The 26,753-nt window shown below is 37.7% G+C and overlaps 1 protein-coding gene across 3 annotated transcripts in view; it reads right to left on the bottom strand.

The window, feature by feature from the left end:
- The window catches only part of RRAS2 (RAS related 2), an 80,206-nt gene that overhangs the window by 28,940 nt on the left and 24,513 nt on the right, over window positions 1–26,753 (bottom strand). Inside the window, exon 1 of one of the 3 annotated variants that reach the window (XM_034995099.1) lies at window positions 4,165–4,620. The exons of the other annotated variants lie outside the window; for them this stretch is intronic. The gene's annotated coding sequence lies outside the window, so the exon portion shown is untranslated. Of the gene's footprint in view, window positions 1–4,164; window positions 4,621–26,753 lie in introns of those variants that run through there. 3 annotated transcript variants of the gene reach the window in all.

Below are 26,753 nucleotides of genomic sequence, written 5' to 3'. Positions count from 1 at the left end.
GGAGATTAAATGACACTTAAAAAAAAAAAAAAAAAAGATTAAATGACGGTCAAGTACCCAGTACATGGCTTAGTCCAAAGCAGGCATTTAAAATTTGGTTTTCTTGGGGTGCCTGTGTGGTTCAGTCGGTTAAGCGTCTGCCTTTGGCTCAGGTCATGATCCCAGGGTCCTGGGATCGAGCCCTGCATCGGGCTCCCTGCTCAGCGAGGAGCCTGCTTCTCCCTCTCCCTCTGCTGCTCCCCCTGCTTGTGCTCTCTCACTCTCACTATCTCTCAAATAAATAAAATCTTTTTTAATCGATCAATCAATAAATATAAATAAAATAAGAACTGGTTTTCTTCCTTTCCAAACTTAGAAACAAAAGGCTGCCCCATAAAGCAGGTAGCTGACCAACTTGCTTCTAGCTGTTAACTTTTGCTCCCCAGGGCCTGGCTAGTTACTTCCCTTTTCATTTCCTTTCCCTTCTATCCACTGCCACCTACGAATATCCTAAACCCTATCTTCATTTCTCATCTCTTCTAGAACAGAGAATGAATGGTCTGTTGGAGCAAAACTGGAAGTAAAGGGGGCTGGTGATTTTCACAGCCCATGTTCTACTAAACTTTTAAAACTTCCACACGAGGGGTGCCTGGGTGGCTCAGTCAGTTGGGCGTCTGCCTTCGGCTCAGGTCATGATCCAAGGGTCCTGGGATCGAGCCCTGTATCGGGCTCCCTGCTCCGCAAGAAGCCTGCTTCTCCCTCTCCCTGCCGCTCCCCCTGCTTGGGCGCACTCTCTCTGTCAAATAGATAAATAAAATCTTAAAAAAAAAAAAAAAAATTCCGTATGAATCTTCCTTAGGCTCATTCACTAACCCACTCAATCTACAAATACTAACCAAGCACCTACGATGAGTCAGGAGCACAGAATGGAATCACAGCTCTCATGGGGCTAGCAGTTTTGTGCAGGGTTGACCATCAACATATAAATAAGCAAAATATATATAGGAAAGGTCATATGAACTCTAAAGGAAAATAAAGGGGGCTGACAGCAGCAGGAACTAGCAAGGAGAATGTGATATTGCATAAGAGAGCCAGAGAGGGCTTTGCTGGCAGTGTGACATTTCAGGATAAAATCCTAGATCAATGGAAGGAGTCAGCCATGCTGCTATGTGGGGGAAGATCACCGCAGGCAGAGAGAACATTATGTTAAAAGTAGTAAGGTGAGAGTGTGAGTAACGTGTTTGAGGAATAGCAAGGAGGCCGGTGCAGCTACAACAGAATGAATGACAGGGAAAACAGTACCTGAGTTCAGAAAGTTAACAGAGGCAGTCAAAGCCTTGTAGACCATGGTTAAGGACTTGGATTTTATTCTAAATGAAATGAAAAGCACTGCAGAGTTTGATTCTCTGATTTTATTCTACACTGGCTGTTGCCTTCCTTTCCCAGTCTTGCTATGCAATGGACAGAAGTCTTCCTTCTGATACTTCCTTTTGCAGGGATTAGCCAAGAACCACCCCACAGAGGCAATCAAAGCAGTGTGTGCATACACTTTGCTTACGATCCCCTTTAAGATGTTGTGGCGAAAGATTTCTATTGATTCAAGGAGGAAAAAAGAAGTAAAAGCACTTTAACCATGTTTAGGAAAATGTAGGTCAATTATACTTGAAACTTATCAGTAATACAGGGGCGCCTGGGTGGCTCAGTCGTTAAGCGTCTGCCTTCGGCTCGGGTCATGATCCCAGGGTCCTGGGATCGAGCCCCGCGTTGGGCTCCCTGCTCGGCAGGAAGCCTGCTTCTCCCTCTCCCACTCCCCCTGCTTATGTTCCCTCTCTCGCGGTCTCTGTGTCAAATAAATGGATAAAATCTTAAAAAAAAAAAAAAAAAAAAAAGTTATCAGTAATACATTTCTAAATGTGCTTAATCGTTTTATAGAAACATAGATACAAATGAAGAATATTAACATTGTAATATGGATTTTAAGAGTACCCATAGTATATTAAGTTCATTCATTCAACAAATATGTGTTGAATATTTACTACTTAGTGCTGGGGTACAGTCCTGAGTGAGAATAAAACTGATATGATCCTGGCGCTTGTGGAGCTTACATCTTATAGTGGAGACAATACATAAGCAAGCAGAATAAAGATGATAATTTATTTTTTGAGAGAGAGAGAGAGAGAGAGAGGTGGGGGGGGGCGCCAGAGGGAGAGAGAGAATCCCAAGCAGGCTCGATCTCACAATCCTGAGATCATGACCTGAAATCAAGAGTCGGATGCTCAACCGACTGAGCCACCCAGGAGCCCCAAGATGACAATTTTTGAAATAAGTACTACAAAACAGACTCATGTGGATACAGAATGGATGGAAGAAGGGGCTTGTTTTTAAAAATTACATTACCAAATACTGTAGCCATGGGTCTACAGCACAACTGAACTTGAAAAGAAAAAAAAAAAAAAAGCTTTATTAAACCTCTTATCCTAAGAACTAAATTTCTCATGGCTTTCATCTCAAAGTGGGAGAGAAGGAGAATGCTCTGACCAGAGGTTCTCTCCAAACCACATGCCAGAAGGATGAGGCAGCACTTTTCAGAAAGTGGCTCTGTCTATTCACACCAAGGACTACCCTTCTTACTTCTGATTATTTAACCTCATTTATCCACCCAGCAATTCTTGGTTTCTATGAAATCCCTCCACATGGCACACAAATTCAAATCAGACTAGATCACTGGATAAATTTAAACTCCTTTAAGTGAAGACAAACATGGCTCATATCAAAAGGAAGCATAAAAACATTCATCTTACAAAAACACCCAAATATGTAGATTTTAAAAGTCAAGAGCTAGGGCGCCTGGGTGGCTCAGTTGGTTGGGCGACTGCCTTTGGCTCAGGTCATGATCCCGGAGTCCCGGGATCGAGTCCCGCATCGGGCTCCCTGGTCAGCGAGGAGCCTGCTTCTCCCTCTGACCCTCCCCCACTCATGTACGCTCTCTCTCTCATTCTCACTCTCTCAAATAAATAAATATTAAAAAAAAAAAGTCAAGAGCTAAATGGCATGTGTTCGTAGAATTGAAGACTTTGCTCACACCATTTAAAGTCCCAAATTACAGCTTGTCTATATGCACACAGCCTAATTTCACAGTACAAGAATGCCACATCAATTGCAAACCACACAAAGAGAAAATAAACATGCAACTAAATTTTGAATCACATTTGTATGTACATAGGTCAGATACTATTCTTCCCTCCAGTAAAAGTATTTATACAGTGCTCATTAGCAAATTCAAGAAAAGGTTTTACTCACTGTAGTGGGTTGAATTACGGCACCCAAAAAGATGCCTAACTCCTAACACCCTGGTAGCTGTGAATGTGACCTTATTTGGAATAGGGTCTTTGCAGATACGATTAAGTTAAGGATCTCCATTGTATCTTCATAGGAGAAAAGAGTGGAAGATTTGAGACACACAAACACAGACAAGACCCAAAAGGCATGTGTCCACAAGCCAAGGAACGTCAAAAATCACCAGAAGCTGGGAGAAAGGCATGGAAGGCGATTCTCCCTCAGAACCTCCAGAAGAAACCAACTCTGTCAACAACCTGACTTCAAGGTTCTGGTCCACAGAACTGTGAGAGAATACATTTCTGTTGTTTAAAGCTACATTTGTGGTAATCTGTTATAGGAGACCTATGAATCTAATACATTCACCTGTAAGATTTGAACTCCCCCTTCTTGCAAATAATTTTTGTACATAGTTTATAAGCCCAAGAAAAATGGAGGACAAAACAGATTTTTTTTTTCTATTCACAAACTATTAGAACTCAAAAGCTGAGCTGCCTTCACAGTATCAGCATTACAATTTATTACAAAGAGATATACATAGACGCACGAAGTAACAGTTTTCGAGTTTTCGTTCTCTGAACTAGAAAGATTTAGTCAGTCAAAAAACACACAAAAAGTGAAAGAAGGTAAATGGATTTAAATGGCTCTAAGTTTCTAAAGTTTGGGGAAAGTAGTCAAAAAGAAATATAATTATCAAAATTATAAAAAAGAAATATATATAATTACATATATAATAGTCCCAAGACTATAACAAATTGTATTATTTTTAGTTTAGTTTTTTAATTATAAAATAATATGTCCCCACCGTAGAAAATGTGGGAAATCGTAAGACAAAAAATTTATACTCACCTTTGGAATCAAATTCAGTCCTCACAATTTCTCACCTTAATTGCTCAAATAAGGCCCATCATTACAGGCCGTTGTTTACAACCAAGTTTATATGGCAGTTACACAACTATGAAATTGAGAGTCTACAATGGAAATTCTGATCTAATTTTAACATAAGCCTTATAATTGAAACACACAAATGGGAACTACAAGGAGAGGCTATTGTCATGGGGGTTTCCGACAAGGTGCTTTCCCTTGATCATTTTGGGTCCTAAACTGTTCTGGTGTCTAATCCTAATTTACATATCAAGCAAGCCCTCAATTTTAGAAATAATATTTTTAACAGAGAAAAAGCAACAGATGAAGATCAAAATACTAACAAATTTTATTCAAGAGTTTCTGAATAATCTCCCACATTTTGCTTTCATTTTCTCAAAAATAAGTATCAAATAGGGGCACCTGGGTGGCTCAGTCGTGAAGCGTCTGCCTTCAGCTCAGATCATGATCCCAGGGTCCTGGGATCGAGCCCCGCATCGGGCTCCCTGCTCAGCGGGAAGCCTGCTTCTCCCTCTCCCACTCCCCCTGCTTGTGTTTCCTCTCTCGCTGTCTCTCTGTCAAATAAATAAAATCTTTAAAAAAAAAGTATCAAATAGATGGTACAAAAAGTAGGTAAAGAGGAACATCTAACAGCTGCCACACAACAAGTGAAGATTAAAACACTGAGAATGAAAATTTTGCCAAAAACAAATCTCTGAAATGCAGGTTAAACACTGATGTTTTTGTTGAAAACAAAAATTTCACTAACTCCAGGCACATTTTTAAACTGTTCTGCCATTTAGATAGGTTTACTCAAAATTACACAGCATCCCCACTCCTTCTGTGTGGGCTGCACACAATGACTTCCTTCCAAAGAATACAGTATGGAACACGGCGGGAAAGGAGGGTAGGAGGTTTACAGTAGAGAAACCACACACACTACCTCAGCCAGGTGACCGTGGTCAACATCAATAGTAGGAATCGTGTTGACAACGTATACCCTTGATGTGACGTGACCTGATAAGCATGGCACTTTACCTCTGTGTCTTCCTCCCAAAAACCTGTAACTCCAATCTAGTCACGAGAAAAGCATCAGACAAATTCCAATAGAGGGGCATGCTACAAAATACTTCATAAATTCTCCTCAAAATGGTCAGGGTCACCAAAAACAAAGGAAGTCAGCAAAGAGGAGCCTAAGGAAACATGACAACTAAATGTAATGTGGTATCCGGATAGAATACCAGAACAGAAAACAGGTATTAGGTAAAAGCTATGGAAACCTGAACAAAGTATAAACTTTAGTTAATAATAAAGTATCGGGACGCCTGGGTGGCTCAGTCGGTTAAGCGTCTGCCTCGGCTCAGGTCATGATCCCAGGGTCCTGGGATCGAGTCCCGCATCGGGCTCCCTGCTCCGCGGGGAGCCTGCTTCTCCCTCTGCCTCTGTCTCTCTCTCTGTCTCTCATGAATAAATAAATAAATAAAATCTTTAAAAAAAAAATAAAAAATAATAATAATAATAATAAAGTATCAATACTGGTTCATTAATTATAACAAATGTACCATACAATATCAGAGGTTAATAACAGGGAAACTCGATGCTGGGTATATGGAAACTTTGTTTTTTGGGATTTTTTTTAAAGATTTAATTTATTTTTGAGAGAATGCGTGAGCGCAAGCACAACCGGGGGAGGGGAGGCAGAGGGAGAGGGAGAAGCAGACTCCCCACTGAGCAGGGGGCCTGATGCAGGGTTCACGGGGCTCGAGCCCAGCACCCTGGGATCATGACCTGAGCCGAAAGCAGACACTTAACAGACTGAGCCACCCAGGCGCCCCATGGAACTTTGTTTTATCCTCTCAATTCTTCCATAAATCCACAACTTTTCTTAAATAAAGACTATTTTAAAAATGTACATGGCAGTTATTTCCAGAAAAATACTAATTAGGGTCCCAGATAAGACTTTTCTAATCACCCACATGTAAAAGCTTAACTTACGGAAAACAACTAGAGCCACTCACTAAGCAGTTTCTTCCAGCACTAAGATTCCATCTGGATTTTTGCAAGGCTGATAATTCAAGTACTTGGGGGCAAGAAAAGGGCATCTAGACCAACTCTACCTTTCAAGCAAACATCTGATTTATTGTTATAAGGGTGTGAAAACCCAAAGTCTCATAATCACAGAGCTATTTATAAATAAGACAGATAATTTTAAACCAATAAAAATAACAAAAAATAGTAATTGAGAAGAAGAAGATGCTTCTAAAGCAGAAGCTTTGTGCAGGAAGTTTGGTCTTTCTTCCATCACCATAGACTAAAATAAACATTATGTCCCTAAACACACCGACTCCCCATTTCCTCATTTACGTAATGAAAAGTGACTACAGTATAGTACAATATCCAAAGGATGCTCACAAAATAACAGCGTATCACAAATAAGAACCTAACAATTTTACTCTTCCAATTCACTGGCATGTGCTAAAAGCAACTAATTCTGGTTAAAGTGTACGTAACACTTTGTCACTGAGGTATGCATCAGTATGAACAAGAGAACCACAAGAGAATGACCGAATGGGTACAAAAGAGGGGAAATTGAAGTCACATTTAACTACTTATCAGCACTGACCAGGCCCTCCTCTTAAATGCCTCCTCCTGCAAAAGTGTCCTGAAGAAACTCTCATTTCAATTAACACTCACTGAGATGATCCTAAAAAAACTGCCACACTGCAGTTCAGCAAAAGTGGGGTTCTAAATGCAAATCGCACATCGGAGAGGACACAAGTGAATGAGTAATAGTCCTTGCCCTCAAGGCGTCCTACTCATCCTCGAACAGGAGGCAAGACAAGAAACAAATACCATCTTTTGTTGACTCTAGGATGCCATCAACTGGAATATGCATCCTAATTACAAAGGTATTAAAATGAGAATTTGTGAAATGTCTCAGAACGGATAAGACAGCACAGTTTCTGAGTGACAAATGCTACAGTGAATTTAGCATCAAGTATGTGGAAGCAGAGATGTGGAGGTACTGCCATCTGACATTGCTATCTTCACAGGTGTGGGGGTGCAGGGGTGCGGGTGTTGGCACTGCTCGTGCGGCCCGTAATCCTCCAAGTCAATGCGAAGATACAGTTCAAAATGTATACATCTTGCCAAGAATAAATTTATTTACGAAATGCAAGACAGACCCATTAAAGGTGTAGAATATCTTTATTAATAAAAAGTTTTAAAGCCAACATGAATAAATTCATTTTGACATTTTACTAAATTATTTGGGAAACAAAATTCACAGGTAATTTCTTTACTTCTTAGAAATGTAGTCATTTTATCAGCAAGAAACTTACAGATGAGAGAACTTACCAGTTTTTCCTCTTAACCTTCCTCTACAAACAAAGCAGAGCAGAGCTTTTAAGCGTACGAAGAGAGCAATCATAAACTACATTTCTGAAAGAGAAGCAGGCCAATTTCAGAGATAGCAGGAAGAACAAAACAAATCATTTTCACGTTTTTCCCTTCAGTTAGGACTGACATTCTACTTTCGGACAGGAAAACCCTGTCTTTGCAAACTCCTTAAGGCCATGCACATAAACCCTAGAGAAATATTTATTGAATGAATGAATCACTATCCTAATAAATCCTATTTTGGACGTTCACTTCTTTTAATACTAGAGAGCCCAGAGATGAGATGGCATCTGTTCAGCTAGGTGCCCTTATAAGAGAAGCAAAACCCTTATTTCTCAACAGGACTCGTGTACCTAGCGGAGGGTGGGGGTGGGGGGGTGCCCCTCACCCAGTCTCCCAGGCCAAGCTTCCCTGCTGCGGTCACTGCAAAAGGGCGCGACTCAGTCAGGCCATGGAACAGCTAAGACAAAAGAAAATTTCCTGAGGAAGGCAGCCAGTATACAGTAAAGATAACCCAAACACAGATACCTTATGGATTCTTTAGTCCCCACTTTTGAAGCTATTTAAAAGTAACTATAAATCAGACTTGCAGAAAAATTAAGTTTTAAGAAAAATAAGAGCTTTACTCCTTCAGGGACACGTACATCAGGTACACGTTGAGTCACATGTGTTTGACTTGGCAAACAATACCTCTACAGAATTTATATTTACCATGTGCCAGGCACGAAGTACTTTACATACATTAGTTCACTGAAACCTCACAAGAAGTCCATGAAGTAGGTTAAGTACTCTTGTTATTCGTCTCCATCTTACAGGTGAGGAAAAGGAGACAGAAGAGGTTAAGTAACTTGCCCAAAGCCACAGGCAGTAAGTGGTGGAGACTGATTCCAAGCAGTCTGGCTCAATTCTGTGCCCAAAACCACTACATTACACTGAGAGCTGCCTTCAGAAAACAAAATAAATGTATCGCCTCTATCTTCTCTATATATATGGAGTTAAATGTCCAGACCTCAAATCGCCCCCATACATCTCAATCAAGCCTGACACTGGTAATAAGCTGGCCAGTAGGCAAAGAAGTGTTTCCTAGGTATGTGAGTATGATGGGCATTGCAATAAACACACAAACAAAACTATCCAGACTCCTTTCTGCCTTCTAAGAGCACAGATAACTTCAAGTTTACCATACATAATGATTTCTCCTTCCCCTTTAAACTGTTATCAAAATCTCTCACACCCAATACTGAATTGATAAAAGGTCATGATGCTACCCAAGACTTATGGTAGAGAGATACAAATACCAGTTTTATTTTTCCAAATACAAAATGATTATGTAATGAGAACAATAGGAACTTGCAGGATAAAGAGACTCCAACATAACAAGATGAAGGGAGTTAGTTCCATTCAACCAACACTGAGTCTAAGATCTCTTACCTTAAGGCACTCACAATAAGGAAGCTGTCAGCCCAAAAGAGGAAAAGAAAGAGCTTACTAGAGAAATGATAATAAGATTATAAAAATACTAAACAACTCAACTGTAATCACGTTACATATTTACAACAAACTAATCACTGTACAAATGTTTAGAGAACGAGGAATGATGGCGGCAGGGGAGTCACAGTGTAGAAAGAATATAGATGAGTTAAGTAAAGGTCTTCCTGCATAATTCGTTTATTTAGTTGTAGCACTGTCTACTCACTACATTCCACAAAAAAGCCACATTCATTTGAGGTCATTTTACCTCTTGTTATTTCCTCTGCAGTGAGTCTGCAAAGTTGTAAGGCATGGTGGTGATCCTACTCATTGAACAGAAAGCAATTGAGTGAAACAAGCAACTAAACCTCTGGCACCCTGTAAAACCACAAGAGACCAAGATCTTTTTTCCCATGTTCTAACACATTTTGTAAAGTCGTTTTCTTAAGCAGCAATATACCTAGAATGACTGCATGCTTGTCTGGAGTCACATGCTCTCTACCTAAAGTCGGGTCAATGGACACTAAGAATGGAAATTAAGTCAAAAATTGTAAATGGACTTCATTAAGCAATTCTCACTGACTTACTCGTTAATTTCAATCTATAAACAAAAGCAAAGGAAATTTTTTTCTGTAGAAACTCATTAATACTTAGTTTCCAAAGTTAAACTTCAGGCTGGCCCAGAGATTTGCATTAACCAATTTTTTGTTGCTTTCAGAAAAACTCATGTAAAAACATTAGCTAAGAATAGCTGAAGATAAAAAGCAGAGACAAGGAATTTTTCTGAAAGGCACTAAATTATACTGTGTTTATATAAGATAGCATGGATTGGTAAAAGTAAAAATACTAAATAATTTAAATTTTATTTCAAAATTTATTTGTCAAGACCCTATAAGCAGTTATGAAAAGAAATAGGATATAAAATGCGGGAAAACAGTGAAAATACGAGTTAATCTTCACAGTAACTTAAGCAACATAACGACAAAAGAGAAACTGATTGTAAAGAACTAAATGGGGCACCTGGGTGGCTCAGTCGGTAAGCAGCTGCCTTAGGCTCAGTCATGATCCCAGGGTCCTGGGATCGAGCCCCGCATCGGGCTCCCTGCTCAGAAGGAAGTCTGCTTCTCCCTCTCCCATTCCCCCTGCTTGTGTTCCCTCTCTCACTGTGTCTCTTGTCAAATAAATAAAATCTTTAAAAAAAAAAAAAAAAGAACTAAATGCAGGTCAATACTTTTAAACCTCTGGGGAATGTCCATACCGTCTCTCTCTCCTTCTACTAGTATAACTAACTGGGAGCAAATTTTATATTTTCTCAATACACTTCCCTTCATGGAAAGGTGGGTGGAATGGGGTAGGGAACTCTACAAGGACAGCACTGAAGTCCCTTATTCTTCATACTTACATTCTTTTTTTTTTTTTCATACTTACATTCTGAAGAATGATCAGAAAGTGCCAAAATCTCTGAAGTCCCCACACGGGGCAGGGGTGGAACCTAATTCTGTTTATTTCTGCCATGTCTTGTGTTCTGTTAGTGCACATTTGCTTGATCACTCAGGCGTAAGGGTGGGGGGGGGGGAGGATGCTGTCAACTTGCTAAGACCACGTTAGCCCACCTATGCCCCCATCAGCCTGGTTGGAGGGATCCTTCTTAACCAGCAAAATCTCAGATTTAGCTCCTTTCCCATCCACCCACCCCCAACTTGTTTCTGGCCCAAAGTGTAGTCTCTAATTGAAATTCTGACTCATTCCTGACGTTCTGCCTTTCCTGTGTTTTCTTATCAATAAGTCCTCCCTACTGTTATTTAAGTTCACCTGTGTTTGGGGACAGCATAATTAGAATGCCTGAACAGTCCTAGGACCGATATAAGAGAAAAAATTAGGAAACAAAAGAACCTTGCTACACATATACAATCAGGTCCAGAAGTGGTAAGAGCCAGTTCTGCCAAGCTTTCAGGGAGCAGGTAATTCCAGTATTACACAGATCTTTCAGAGAACAGGAAAGAAGGAAACGCTTCCCAACTCAGGAGGCCAGTATAACCTAGATATCAAAATCAGACAAAGCAAGGACATTAGGGAAAATGAAAATGATAGGCCAACTTCACTAAAATATAGATGCAAAAAACCCGAAAGCCCATAAGTAAAACATTAGCAAGCAGAACCCAAGAGTACATAAAATACATTATGACCAATATATTCCAGGAACCTAGGAATACAAGGATACATAGACTTTTTTTGAAAAGTTACAAATATAATTCACCATATGAGCAGATTAAAGGAAAAATAACATGATCATAAGAGATACAGGAAAAGCATGAGAAAATGTCACATCTATCTTAAAAATTCATAGCAAGTGGGACTAGAAGGGAACTAAAAACCTGCAGAAACAATTTTTTTAACAGTGATCTAAAATCAAGAACAAAAAAGAATGTCCATCATTACCATGTTTATTCAACATTAAATTTGGAAGTCTTAACCAATGCAGTAAGTAGAAGAATTGAAAACAAATTATTTGATGATGATACGTTTATCAATACAGAAAATCCTACAGAATATACAAAATAATTACTGGAAACAGAGTCTACAAGGTGTTTGGATAAAAAAAAATCTATCTAACCCCCAGACCTCCCTCCCAAAAAAGGCCATTTCTGCATACAAGCATTTATAAAATTTAAGTCAAATAGATGATATCATTTACAGTAGCAACAGCAAATATATGGTAATAACTAGGAGTAAATCTAATAAAATATATTCTAGACCTTCATGGAAAGAAACCATAAAGCTTTAAATAAAGGCCAAAGACAGGGGGAAATACATATGACTTGAAAAGCATTCTATGGGGGCACCTGGGTGGCTCAGTCGGTTGGGCGGCTGCCTTCAGCTCGGGTCATGATCCCAGGGTCCTGGGATCGAGCCCCATGTCAGGCTCCCTGCTCGGTGGAGAGTCTGCTTCTCCCTCTCCCTCTGCCTGCCTCTCTGCCTACTTGTGCTCTCTATCTCTCTGTCAAATAAATAAATAAAATCTTAAAAAAAAAAAAAAAAAAAGCATTCTATGTTCATGGACAGAATTGTCAAAAATGTCAAGTTTCCTTATTATGATACAATTTAAAATAAAAAAGCTGGGGTGCCTGGGTGCCTCAGTCAGCTGAGCGTCTCACTCGGTTTCAGCTCAGGTTGTGATCTCAGGGTCGTGGGATCCAGCCCCACATTGGGCTCTGCGCTCAGCACTTCATCCTTCCCCCTCTGCTCCTTCCCCTGCTCTCTAGCTCTAAAATAAATAAAAATAAAATTTAAAAGCTATTGAATTTGTCACTGAACTTGACAGAACCAGAAGAACCTGATGGTTATGAACAGGAAAAATACCCAAGAAATTCTTTACAAGAGTAAGCTCCACGAGAATTGTTTAGTTCAGTGCTGTTTTGCCAGAACTTATACAGTTCCTAGTACATAGTACTGGCCACAAAGATTCGTTCAATAATATTTTTATTGACTGAACACAGTAGCAAGGCTTAGCCTAACCATTTATAAAATTAAGATAGAATGGAACTGACACAGGACTAGGCAAAAAGACTAATGGAACAGAATAGATGGCCCCCAGGGCGCCTGGGTGGCTCAGTTGGTTAAGCGACTGCCTTCGGCTCAGGTCATGATCCCGGAGTCCCGGGATCGAGTCCCGCATAGGGCTCCCTGCTCGGCAGGGAGCCTGCTTCTCCCTCTGACCCTTCTCCCTCTCATGTGCTCTCTGTCTCTCTCATTCTCTCTATCTCAAATAAATAAATAAAATCTTTAAAAAAAAAAAAAAAAGAATAGATGGCCCCCAAAAATCGACGTATATGAAATCTGACATATAAAGCAGAACAGATCATAGGGGAAGGATGGACTAATCAATAAAAGCTGCTGTACTAGTCAACACAACTGCTTATGTATACAAGAAAAGTGAAACTGGATGGAGGGAATTATAAAGGACCTATAAATCTTATAAACACAGCATGTATTATCTCTAGAACCGCTCTAGAAAAGATCACAGATTCTTATTTTCTAAATATATTTAGATGCTATCCTAACTGAAAAACTACATAGTGCTTTGCTTGGAATAGTAATGCTTAATGACAGAAGTGCTTACTAAATATTATTCTTAGGCCTGAGCCCTCAAACTCACCTTGTTGCGAATCCCTGCCTCCACCACTTCCTAGCTTTGTGACCTTGGACAGGTTACTTGGTTTCTCTGAGCTTCATTTTACTCATCTACAAATTAGCTTATACTAATACTCGACAACAGAGTAACTGGTGGAGTTTTTTTAATCCTTTTAGTTTTTTATTTTAGAATGCCATTAAGTTTGTAGATTAGCTTTTAGAATTGACATAGTTAAGAGCTTGCACCTTCAAATCCAAGAATACAGTGTGCTTTTCTATTCCTTTAAGACTTCTATATGAACCACAGGAGCATTTTTAGGTTTTCTGATAGAAATGTTACACATTTTTTTAGTGTATAAAAGAACTTTTTGTTTGCTGTCATACAAGGGGTCTCTGCTTCCACTGTATCTTCTATTTGGTTTGTAAAATGATAATTTTTTTGCATGAAATACTACTGTGCAATATGGAATGGAACAGGGATTGGAGAAAGAGCAGTAACTGATCCCATTTGAGGGAGGATGGAATTTAGAATTTCATCAGGCTTCTCTCAATCTACTTACTCAAATTTAAGACTTTCTGTCTGGGAATATTACAGAAAAGCATCCAGTGAAACATTAACGTACTAGAACCTCTTCAACATAATTTGGTTTTCTCTCCTTATTGAATGGCACTAAAAGTGACCTTATTACGCCATGGCATGAACCCAAAAATAGCAGTGAAGGCTTCAAAAGAATATGTGCAAATCTGAAAATCTCAGGGCATATGCCTGATGCTTTATTTATTTCTCACAAAATGAGAAAGAGTAACAGCTTAAATCTATAAGTAACTATTAGCTATATAGCTTCTAAAATGTTGCTGTTATTACATAATTTCTAGCATTTTGTATACTGAATTTCTGCAGTATATGCAGTTGTTAACTATTTTACATGATGCTTAATTTTTAATTATCAAGTTTCAGTGATTCTGAAATTTGTTTAGTAAGACCTTTGAAAGCTGAACAGTGGTTAAAAAATAAAATAAAAAATAAATAAAGGGTAAAAGTTCTCCTAAGGCTTTACTCCAGCTCATATAACAAAATCAGGGGCTCCAATCCAATTTAGGACATAGTTTCCAGTAAGGGCAAAACATCTGTCCTCTCCTGTGTTTAGACCACACTGGCTGCCCCCAGAACTGCCCCTTCTGTACCTCATTTGTTGTTTTCCACAGCTGCCCTCACCTGAACTTCAGATTCCAACTGAGCCCTGAATTTCAGTTTGAGGCCCTCTGAGCACTCAAGCCCTTGCTTTGTTAGGATGTGACTTCAAACTTCTTATTGTCATGTTGCTCCATAAAAAGTATGCAGTCATTATTGCTCTTGTATGTGGGGCTCTCTCCATCAGTCTTTTCTGTTCCTTCTCTTCACAGTCCTTGGCACAAAAGTGCTCAATGGATGCTCTTGGCCAACAGCCAGTCCAGTCCTATCCACGTATAGAAAGTAAATATTACACTATTATGGGATCCTGGGCATTTGAAAGAATATTCTAACATGCGCCACCCAGATTTATGTTCAGTGTCTAGCAGTGGAGCAATGAAAGCAAACTGCAAATATAAAATTCATTTAAAAAAAAGAAAAAGAAAAGGCCATTCTCTACTGGGGTGTTTGCGGGTGGGAGGGTGGGGGACACAGAGCAACCAAACAGTAGAAATTCATGTCATATCTTAAATAATTTACATGTTCAGCAGAGAAAACAAACATTGCAAATCTATTAAGAGCACAAGATGGCTTTTTAGTTCAGCTGTGGAAAACTAGGCATTCACTCGGCTAAAGGAAAAAAACTCAGATGAAGCAGAAATAGAATAAACCAATTAATACAAATCAAGTCAAAACAAATTAACAAATTAAGTCAAAACAAATTAACAAAATTATGTAGAGTTTTAAGATATGCATGTATGAATTTCATTATACAAGCTCTTATATAGTTAAGATACCACTAAGTGTACTCAAAGTGGTAAGTAAAAATAAAAATAGCTGAACAAAGGGTGGTCAAACCTCAAAACAAGTGCTATAACCACCACCCAAAAATGCAAAATAGAGGAAGTTGTCTTCTTCAGAGTTTAAGAGTGAAAAAAAATTCTCATTTTATCTAACTTTTATTCCACTGAGGAAGGGAGTCCCACAGAGGAAAATCAGTTTTGTGCCCTTCTGATATGTTTGAAGAACAAATACAATTTGCCATAATTAACATTAAAAGAGGTAAGCAGTATTATGTTAGCATCAGAAGTATTTTTATCAGTACCAGCAAAACTGCCTTTTAATTTGCACTAAGAAACTAAGCAAACTAAGTCTATATTAGCTTGCACACACACACACACACACACCACACCCCCCTCCAAAAGAACCCCAGAAGGCTGTGAGGATTGCTCAGTACCAGCAAAACTGCCTTTTAATTTGCACTAAGAAACTAAGCAAACTAAGTCTATAGTAGCTTGCCTACACACACACACACACACACACACACACACACGCACGCACACACACACCCTCCAAAAGAACCCCAGAAGGCTGTGAGGATTAAAATTTTACTCCAGGAGAATAACTGATTATCTTACCAATCTCACTTGATTTCATTCTAAAGTCATCAGTAAAACTGCTACTAAAACTGTGACAATATGAAGTCATGCAATAAAACCCAAACAACATAAATTCTCCCCTACTTAACAAATCTCTAAATGCTTTAGGGAAAAAGAAAATGTGCATTACATACTTTCAATGTCTTCCAACCAGCTCTTCATAGATTCATACGTACTTCTTGCCCACAACCACAACTCATGAGATGAAAAAAAACCTCACAGACGAAAGCTTGACTTACTCCTCACCCACACTACAGGTAATGAAAATAAATGCTACTCCTTAAAAGTCACCATAAAATGAAGGGACTAAAAAACAGGTAAAACATGAGAAAGCAAGGAGGGAAAAATACAGAGGCCAAACTATTAATCATGATCACGTTAAGTGGCTTCATTAGAAAAGAAGCTCAACAGGATTTCTTTTTAAATAAAATCTAACAATGCGGTGATTACTCTAGTAAAAGGGTGAGCAAAAAAAAAAAATGCATCAAATTAGTCAACAGAGGAAAGCCAAGTATGAAAACATCAATATCAAATATGGTAAAATTTATTCAACAACAGCTATAGTGAGATTTTTAAATGCCATTAACGCAATAATGGAAACGATATTATTTAGGCAACAAAAAGAATCAATGCAAAAACTATCAGAAGCACTGGAAGTTGAAAAAAAATTATCTACAGCATGTAGTCAAAAGTGTAGGACACAAAGCACATAAGATTAATGAAGATTCAATGGACATAAACCAAATTTTATACTTTAAAGCACAGGCAGATTTGCCACAAAATGAATGAAGATTGGGCCCTGAGGCCCCTTGTTTACACAAATGATTTGTTTTCTCATTCTAAACAAATATTCATCTGTCTACACAATACTGTATTCTCTCTTAAAGAGGGGTGTCAAAACTACACAAGCTTTGGGCCCTCAATACTTGCATCTCTCCCTGCACTAAAGACAAGAAATGTATCTTCGCTAATGTCCAGAAATTCCAGATCCCTAGCCACAATACTAAAAACAGAAAATGAAAAAGCAGAAATCAACCAAGACTTAAATTTCAACTACAGATTATAATAAACAATTCAAATGAGAAAAAAAATTTAATTTACAAAATTAAAACAGAATTTCTACAAATATCAAATGACTAATGCAGTATTCACAGGTGAAATCATAATTTTGAATGTGTTCATCAAAAGAGAAAAACAAAGTAATAAAATGTAAGATTTTAGAAAACTATTAAACCCAAAGGAAAACAGAACATAATAATTAAGGATAAATACAAAGATCTAAGAATTGATAGCACTGACAGTTTAAGAGCTGGCACTTTGGGATGGGGGTGAGGACCATTCTAGAAAATTTAAATGAGTAGCACTGGGCAGGAATAGCTTAAACATCTTAGATCCCCAAAAAAGAGGCAGTATACTGGCACGTGGTAGCACTCAAAAAGAAAAAAAAAAAAGTTGAGAAAATACATATATTCAAGGGAAAGAGGCTGTAACAAAAATAAGATACTCTTGTCTTATTTATATATAGTAAAATTGAGAAGCTTCCTTATGGTAATATTTTTACACAAAATTTTAAAAAGAAAAACACATAATTACAAAGATGTTATCTCAAGAAACAGAAAACTAAGTTAACAGAAAATAAAATGGACAACATTGTCTAAGTAAGAACTATGAACAAAATGAGTATCTGCAATAATGACAACAGTGATAAGTTCAGATTTTTTAAATGCAGAATTTAAACCTCCTGAAGAATGTGAAGACGAACACACCATACCATTCATCTTACAAGACAAATATGATCTTGATCACAGGTTTTATGTACCCAGAAAATGGAAATAAAACAACACCCATACAATTTAATAAAATAAACCAGAAACTTACCAAGTGAAATGACAGTATGTAAAATTCCTCAGTGTACTAATACACTCGCATGAAGTGATGCATAGCCTAGGTATTTCTTACCAATTCAACATCAAGGGATACCACTAATAATGGTTTAGCAAAAACAAATAGGATCCATTTCTACAGATGCCAAAGGAGTATCTGATAAAATCACATCACTAATAACAACATTAAATAAAACACTAATAGGATACTACTTAACATAACTTATCCAAAAAATTTGTATTTTATATGATGTAGGAAAAAAAATCAGTAGCAAACAAGGACATCTACTGCATTCATTCTGATTTTACCTTTTTTTTTTTTTTTTAAGATTTTATTTATTTGACAGAGAGAGACACAGCGAGAGAGGGAACACAAGCAGGGAGAGTGGGAGAGGGAGAAGCAGGCTTCCTGCCGAGCAGGATCCTGGGATCATGACCTGAGCCGAAGGCAGACGCTTAATGACTGAGCCACCCAGGCGCCCCACAATTTCGTTATTTTAAAAGTTTAAAGGTTCTGGCCCAAACAGTACAACTATAGAAACAGGATGTAAATATTAAAAGAGAAGAAATATATATGGAGACAGATGTTAACTGGACTTACTGTGGTGATCATTTCCTAGCATATGCAAATATTGAATCATTATGTTGTACCCTTGAAACTAATACAATGTTATATTTCAATTATATCTCAACAAAAGTAAATAACAGGAAGAAACAAAAAGGCAAGGAGAAAATATTTACAATACATATAGCTGACAAAGGACAAGCAACCCAATTTTTTAAAAAGACGAAGGATTTGAACAGACACATGGCCAATGTGCACCTAAAAAGATGTTCAATGTCATCAGTCAGAGAAAAGCAAATTAAAATAACAGTGAGATACCAGTACATATCCATTTGACTGGCTAAAATACCAAGTGCTGGTAAGGACCCAAAATAACTGGAACTTCCACACACCTTTGTCAAATATAAAAAGGTCCAACCATTTCACAAGAAACTGCCAAACTGTTCTCCAAAGTTAAACATATGACCTAATAATCCACAATGTGGTTTATAATCCAAGAGAAATGAAAATATAAATCCATACACTAACATACATATGAATGTTCAGTGCAGCTTTATTCATAGTTCCTAAAAGCTGGTAACAACCCAAATGTTCCATCAACAAGTAAACAGGCAAATAAATTGCAGCATATCATAATATGGAACACTACACCAAGCACCAAATAGGAACAAACTACCAAAACAAGCAATATCATGGATGAATCCCAAAAACATCCCAGGTACAATAGAGTACATACTGTATAATTCCATAATATAAAGTCCAGAACAGGCAAAATTAAACTATAGTGATCAAGTCAATACAGTGATTACCTCTGGAGGTTATTAATTGGGAAAGGACACAAGGGACTTTCTTGGAGCAATGAAATACTCTGTATCTTGCTTGTGGTAATGGTTACATTGTTTCGACATAAAGATTTGTCAAAACTACCTAATAACACTGAATATGGTTGGATTTTATCATACGTGGCTACAACCAGAGAATAAGAAGGCAAGCAGGAGTGGAATGAATGGTTGTAAGCAGGAAGCTTTTACCTTTTGTTTTACATACCTTTGTATTGCTTATAACTTTGCATACAATAAGGTAAAAAAAAAATCTTATTTTTAATGAAATTTTCACTAATATTTCACTTAGTTTAATTAAAAAAATCACACATATATTATCATTAGAGCAAAAGAGAAACGAAGACATAGATCCCTTATAAAAGACGTAACAATAAAAGAAAATCTGATCATAGAAAAAGAAGTGTGCACCAGATTGAGAGATGTTTTTCTAAGCTTTAAGTGATAAAAGAAATCTTGGTTTTAGTCTATTCTATGTTTACCATATAAGAGAGAAACTAACCGAAGTAAAAGACATACAGAAGCTTTTTCTATCAATCAGCAAATTTATTTATAACTTTCTAATTATAAAATGACCACTGTAGAAAACTTCTAACAGTATAAAAAAGAAAACTCATTATTTGGGTCTCTTTCTTCCCATTTTTTCTATTATTTTAAGGATGAAAATCAGGACAAGACATACCATTTTATATTTTTTTCTTTGTGTAAATTATAGTATAAGCAACTTCCTGTTTCATCATATGGACTTTTAAAATCATTTTTCATAGGCTGCATTGATCTGCTTTACATCCACTAGAAGAATGAACTATATTTTAACCATTGGCCTATTTAGGACAATTATAGCATGTCACTATTATAAATCATGTCATAATAAATCTTTGTAAAATGATCTTTATGGTTCTTACTCATTTCCTTAGTAAAAATCCCTGGAGGTATACTTATCAAGTCAAAGGAGAGGCTAGGCTACTGATAAAGTACAAACTATACTCGAGAAAGCTATACCAATTGTATTCCCTTAAGAGTGCATTCAGCAGCACTGAAGTTTTAGTTTTTTTTCCCTATTATAGGATATATTATAAATGCAGTGCAGAAAACGCAGACACAGAGAAGAAAAACACCAAAAATTAAAATCATCCAAGAATGTTTACTCTTGAGTCCTTTCCATACGCATACATAATTAAACTTGTGTTGTACTGTATATGCGTTTATAATGTACTCTCCTCCCCTACTTAATGAGCATTTCTTCCTTACCAAAGTGTCTCAAAATTAATTTTAATAACATGGTCCATTATTTAATCCATCTTTATTACTGACCACATAAGCCATTTCTAAAATTTTAGCTTAAGTCACACTGTCATAAAATTTTGTATATAAATCTTTGTACCATATAGTAAATTATACTACATCAGGAAAAATTCCTTGAAAAATAACTACTAGGTCAAAGTTTATGAAATTGAAGGCTTAATTCAGCTTCTGGATTTATAATTTCAGGAACAGTATAAGAGAGTATCTATATCCCCATACCTTTACCTATAATAGGCAACCTTTTATGGACCTTTGTCAATTGATCATTTAAAAATGGCTTATTTTTTTTTAGATCTTTTTGCTACTCAGTGAGAGATAATTTAAAACACTCACTGTATTTTGTTTTTTAACTGCTCATCCTATTGACATTTTTCTTTTAAGATATAAGAACTGTTGTATCATCAGCAAATTTTTAAAAATATATTCAATTCTGATATGCTTGTAATGTAACCTATGAAATTACTAATTTGGGTAAAAATTTTTTGCAAAGCATTTATGTACATCTAGATTATTTTGCCTATTTCTAGCTGAGACTCCCATCAAGCTTTCCCTTGTTTCTAAAATGTCTCCTTCATCCAAAATCACACTACGTATTTTCTACCCTTCTGGGAGGAAAAAAAGTATCACTATCCTGCTCAACTTTTGATGCTTCAGTATGTGCTCTAGATTCAATCTTCCACTTTCTCAAAGGTCCTTGCCATCAACAGTCCCTTCTCTGGTGTATTTCCTATCACACCAGCTCTTCCTCTTCGGCATATAAATAAGAATTTTTTTTTTTATTTTAAAACACGTGCACCCCAGTGTTTACCTTCCTTCTTTCTCTTCCATCAATATTTTTCTTAACTTCCCGTTCAGTGTAGTCTGGCTTCTATTCCTATCATTCCACTAATACTGGCCTCTGTGACCTATTCATTACCAATCTAGACTTTTCACCCTTAGATTGCTTAACCCATCTAAGACATGACCCTGCTCAACACAACATTTCTTGAAGCTCTCTTTTTGCAATACCTAACATGGATTTTGTCTCTAGTTCTCCAGCCCATCCTCCTCGGTCATTCTGTCCCTTTTCTTCCTCCTGTCCTCTTTTCAATGGCAGCCTTCCAGAGTTCCATCTGGAGCTATGAGGACCTCTCCTCCATATGGGTAAGCCTCACCTACACAAGCTACCCTCAACAATCATCTATCACTTTATATTCCCAAACCTCTCTCGGCCCAGATCTCTTTACTACACTACTCCTCCAATCATAAATATGGCTAATACATGCCTTCACATAGCTGCCCCTAAAGCACCTCAAACACAATAGCTGAACTCATTACAAAATCAAGTTGAATGGCATAATGACTTGCAATGTGAATCAAGAGGCATAAAAATATTAATCCATTGTTAAGCTAATAATCTAAAGTCAAGAGAAATTTTAAAAACAGAGTAAAAACACTGGAGGGGGGGGGCGCCTGGGTGGCTCAGGCGGTTAAGCGTCTGCTTTTGGCTCAGGTCATGATCCCAGGGTCCTGGGACTGAGCCCCACATCAGGCTCCTTGCTCAGCGGGGAGCCTGCTTCTCCCTCTCCCTCTGCCTCTCTCCCCTGTTCATGCTCTCTCTCTCTCTCTCTCTGTCAAATAAATAAATAAAATCTTTAAAAAATAAAAAAATAAAAACACTGGAGGAAAGTATTAATTACAGCATTACTTAATATAACCACAAAAAAAAAAAAAAGGACTTTTCCTTCTGGGAAGATGGAGTACACAAACTTTCTCCATTCCTCCTGCTATGCAAAAGTAAAACTTGACATTATACACAAAACAAACATAAGAAGACTCAAAGAGAAGGTAGTGCTAATCCTTTGGAAACCAAGGAACAAAATTGTGGCGAGTCCCTTGCAGGCTTTTTTTTTTTAACCTTGAAAATGCCAGAAATGGACCTGAAAAAGCCTCCAACCTAGAAATGCCAACAGGAGCAAACAAAAAGAATCCCAACAAAAGCATCCTCTTTCTGACCAAGGGACCATGAAAACGGCAACCCAGAAAGATGGAAAACTTTTAGACAATAACTACCCTACTCCAGTCAAATACCACAAAAAACAAAAACAAAAAACAAAAAAACCCAACCACTGTGTGGGGCACCTGGGTGGCTCAGTAGGTTGAGCATCAGTCTCTTGATTTCAGCTCAGATCATGATCTCAGGGCCGTGAGATCAAGCCCCACGTTGAGTCCCGTGTCAGGCTCCATGCCTAGATTAAGATTCTCTCCCTCTCGGGGCGCCTGGGTGGCTCAGTCGTTAAGCGTCTGCCTTCGGCTCAGGTCATGATCCCAGTGTCCTGGGATTGAGTCCCACATCGGGCTCCCTGCTCCATGGGAGGCCTGCTTCTCCCTCTCCCACTCCCCCTGCTTGTGTTCCCTCTCTCGCTGTCTGTCAAATAAATAAAATCTTAAAAAAAAAAAAAAAAAAAGATTCTCTCCCTCTCCCTCTGCCCCTCCCTGCCCTTCACGTGTGCGTGCTCCCTCTAAAAAAAAAAAAAAAAGCCACTGTAGTCCCACTCACATCCCCACCTGCAAAGGCCCAGTGGGGAGTCTAGAATTCCACTCTCAAGGCTATAAACACTCCAATGGGATGGTGTCAGAGAAGGCCAGGGCTTTCATCCTGCTGACCAGTAATGAACTCTTGCCTAACAGTGTTACGAACTCTCCCCTAAGAGTATCAAAAGAAGATTATGTGGGGAAGCCTGCACTTCCACCCCCAGCCAGAAGTAATATGGAGTGTCCCCCCCACCTCAGGCTTCAGTGGAGGCTTGGTGGATAATGTGGACATCTAGCTCCACCTGGCAGTAATGAGGCAGCACCTCCAACTTCCTTCTCCTGCCAGAGTAGTATGAAAAAATCAACTAAAATAAATGGTTTGAGTACGCTCCAAAGCCTCAGGACAAAGTATGAAAATGTGCAAGGTTTCAATTAGAAAATCCAAAAACCAGGAAGATCTTAAACGGAAAGACAAAAATAATCAAAAGATACCAACATCAAAATGACAGAGATGTTAGAATCATCTGACAAAGACATTAAAGTGATCTTGATAAAACATTCAAACATGTTTGAAATAAATGAAAAAAAAAGTCTCAAAAAAGAAATCAAAGTCTCAGCAAACAAGTATGTTTTATTTTTGTTTTATTTTTTTTTTTAAGATTTTTTATTTATTTGCGAGAGAGGGAATGAGAGAGAGCATGAGAGGGAGGAGGGTCAGAGGGAGAAGCAGACTCCCTGCTGAGCAGGGAGCCCCATGTGGGACTCGATCCCGGGACTCCAGGATCATGACCTGAGCCGAAGGCAGTCGCTTAACCAACTGAGCCACCCAGGCGCCCCAAACAAGTATGTTTTAAAGAACCAAATGGGAACTTAAGCTGGAAAATAGAATAACCAAAATAAAAAGTCCAGAGGATGGCCTAATAGCAAAATGGAAGGAAAGAAGAAATATCCAATGGAGTGAGAGAGAGAACAACAGAAACTACCCAATCTGAAAAACTGAGAGAAATAAACTGGAATAAAAGAAAATGAACAGGACCTCAAGGCCCCAGGGGGCTATAACAAAAGATCTAAAATTCACATTATCATAAGACCAGAAGGAGAGGACACAGAGGGACTGAGAAAATACTTGAAGAAATAATAGTTGAAAATTTCCCAAATTTGGCAAGACAAACACCTACAGTCAAGCAGCTGAGCAAACCCTAAAAAGGAAAAAAAAAAAACAAAGAAATCCACACCTACATACATATTAAACTTCTAAAAACTAAAGAAAAAGTCTTAAAAAGGCAATGACAGAAAAACGTATTACCTAAGGGAAAAAACATTTAGAAGGACTACAGATTTCTCATCAGAAACCATAGAGACCAGACGTGACACAATTTTTTAGGTGCCATATAAAAAAGAACTATCAACCCAGAAACCTATATCCAGGAAAAAAAAAAAAAAATAGCCTTCAGGAATGAAGATATAGCAAATATTGAGAAACTCTATCACAAGCAGGTTTACTCTAAAAGAATGGCCAAACAGGTTCTCTAAACAGGAAGTAAACAGTAAAAGAAGGAACCTCAGGAAGGAAGGAAGGATGGACAGAGCAAAAATATGGACAAGTATGACAGACTTTCTTCTCTTTAATTCTAAAGTACGCTTGACGGTTGAAGCAAAATTATAATACTGGTCGATGTGGTTCCATATGTATGTAGAAGAAACACTGAAAATAATTATAAGGTGGGGAGAGTGAAGAGACATAAAGGGAAGTATAAGGTTTTAACACTTCGCTCAAACTGGTAAGATGACAGTACCAGTTCACGACGATTGTACATGGAGATGGTAATAGTACTTGTTAGATTTTAAGTTTGTGGTGGGCGTTCTAAGTACAATAAACTAAAACCCCACAGGTACTATTATCATCTCCATTATACTGATGAGGAAATTAAAGCTCAGAGTTGAGAAAGTACATAGACAGTTAAGTAGTGAATATGAGACTCAATCCCATAGTTACCTGGTTCCAAATCCTGACACTTTTTCACTACATTAAAAAAGGGTTCCTGAGAGTAAATCTTCATTCAAAAACGTGGATGGGGGAAAAATTTTTTTTCGCTAACCTCTAACCGAAATTTAGCATTTCCTTCAATCAACCACCATAGCAGTACCTGTGGCGGTCACCAACAGAAATCAGATATCTCACGTAACAGATAAATCAGAATAGCATTTACATTCAACATGAGTTAAAAAGGAAGACTTTTGTTTTTAGTATTTCGATAACTGGATTTAAATGTAATTGCTTTCCTTTATAAACCTACATACTTTATTTTATATATCCAAAAAACTGTATTCTGAGGAGTCCACAGGTTTCACCAGTCTGTCAAAAAGAGTTCTTTGTACAAAAAAGGTTAAGGAAACCCTGATGTAGAAAACTTTCCAAATTTTACTTCAAAAGTCTTAATGGACCTCAGCTTCCGCTTGCCACTGGAATGGGAAGAACGGCTCTATTTTTGAGGAGATGCCAGAGAAAGAAAACCTGTAAAATTAAACTATGCCAAAAGCGAAACATTTTCTCAAGTTCTCAAAAGTCAATACCATAAGAGCCTAGTCCTTAGATGACACTCAAAATCTATCAAAAAAAAAAAAAAAAAACCACCAAGAAACCCCCCAACATACACCGTGAGTTCATTTGTAGGTAATCTCCCCCAACAAAGAGGTAATTCAAACCTCTAAACTCAGAAACAAGAACATTAATTCCTCCTTCCCCAGCCTTCTACCTCTTACCCACCCCATCCCACCCACTTCCTCTTAAGCACACATTATAATCTATAAATCTAAAGGTGCCCATAAATGACATGTTTTCAATCAGTTTCTTTATGAGAATTAGCAACATCTCAGTATACATACTTTCACATTGGAAAACAGAGTTCCTTTTCTCACTCCCATCTTACCTCTCCAAAAAGCCAAAGTATCCAAATAAAGGCAAAGCTTTTTAGATGAATAACCACCAAGAGCATTTTTTCTACTCCCATGATCATCCAAACTTAGAAATAAAATTCCTTTCATTCATAAGGCCACCAAAAGGGTAACACATTTTTAAAATAATCCTACCCCCCCAAATTATCGACTCCTGATGAAACATGTTCTCAGCCCAAAGTTATCCATTTTATTAATGAGCCAAAAACGTATAGTATATATACACTCTAGATTGTCTTTCAATCCTTAGTCACACCTACCTAAAACCACATTATGTGAGCACTCACTCTGCGTATCTACAAATAGTATTAAGAATTTTGTGATGGGAAAAGTTAAAGTATCACTTCTTCATACAGGAAATTTAAGGCAAAATTAATCATCAGTTCCTGTAACCAATATGCAATGAGAGGCAGTGCTTTGGAAAAATGTTCAAAAATGGTGTATAGTAATTTTAGAAGCAAATCACAACACACTTATACACACACATCCACACAAAACAGTTTTGTTCACAAATTCAAATATGAACATTTTATTGTAATAAGAATTGCACTCGACTTTTACTTGCTGTTTGAATAGTCAGGGAAAAAAAAAAAATAGTTTCCCACCCTGAAGGAAAGCCCCTAAAGAATATACTTGTGTCTTGTCAACGAAGTCATGATACCATGAACATCAAATGAAAAGTTTCCACCTGACTACATATTTAAGTCAATTCAGAGTACATTATTGTTCTTCATTAACTATAAAATAACTCAGAAAATGTTTTATGAAGAAAAATATTAAGAATATGTATACCTACATCCCAAGTTAGGAAATAAAATATTAGCAACAACTCTAGACCATACTTATATGTCCCTTGACAATCATATTCCCCCCTCCTCCCCATCCCTACCCCTAGAGGTAATC

The sequence above is a fragment of the Mirounga leonina genome, unplaced genomic scaffold, assembly GCF_011800145.1.
Source record: "Mirounga leonina isolate KUSES-001 unplaced genomic scaffold, KU_Mleo_1.0 Mir_92, whole genome shotgun sequence".
Taxonomy (NCBI): Eukaryota; Metazoa; Chordata; class Mammalia; order Carnivora; family Phocidae; genus Mirounga; species Mirounga leonina.
Note: the sequence above shows the minus strand (reverse complement) of the source record. Positions and strands in the feature narration are given on the sequence as shown.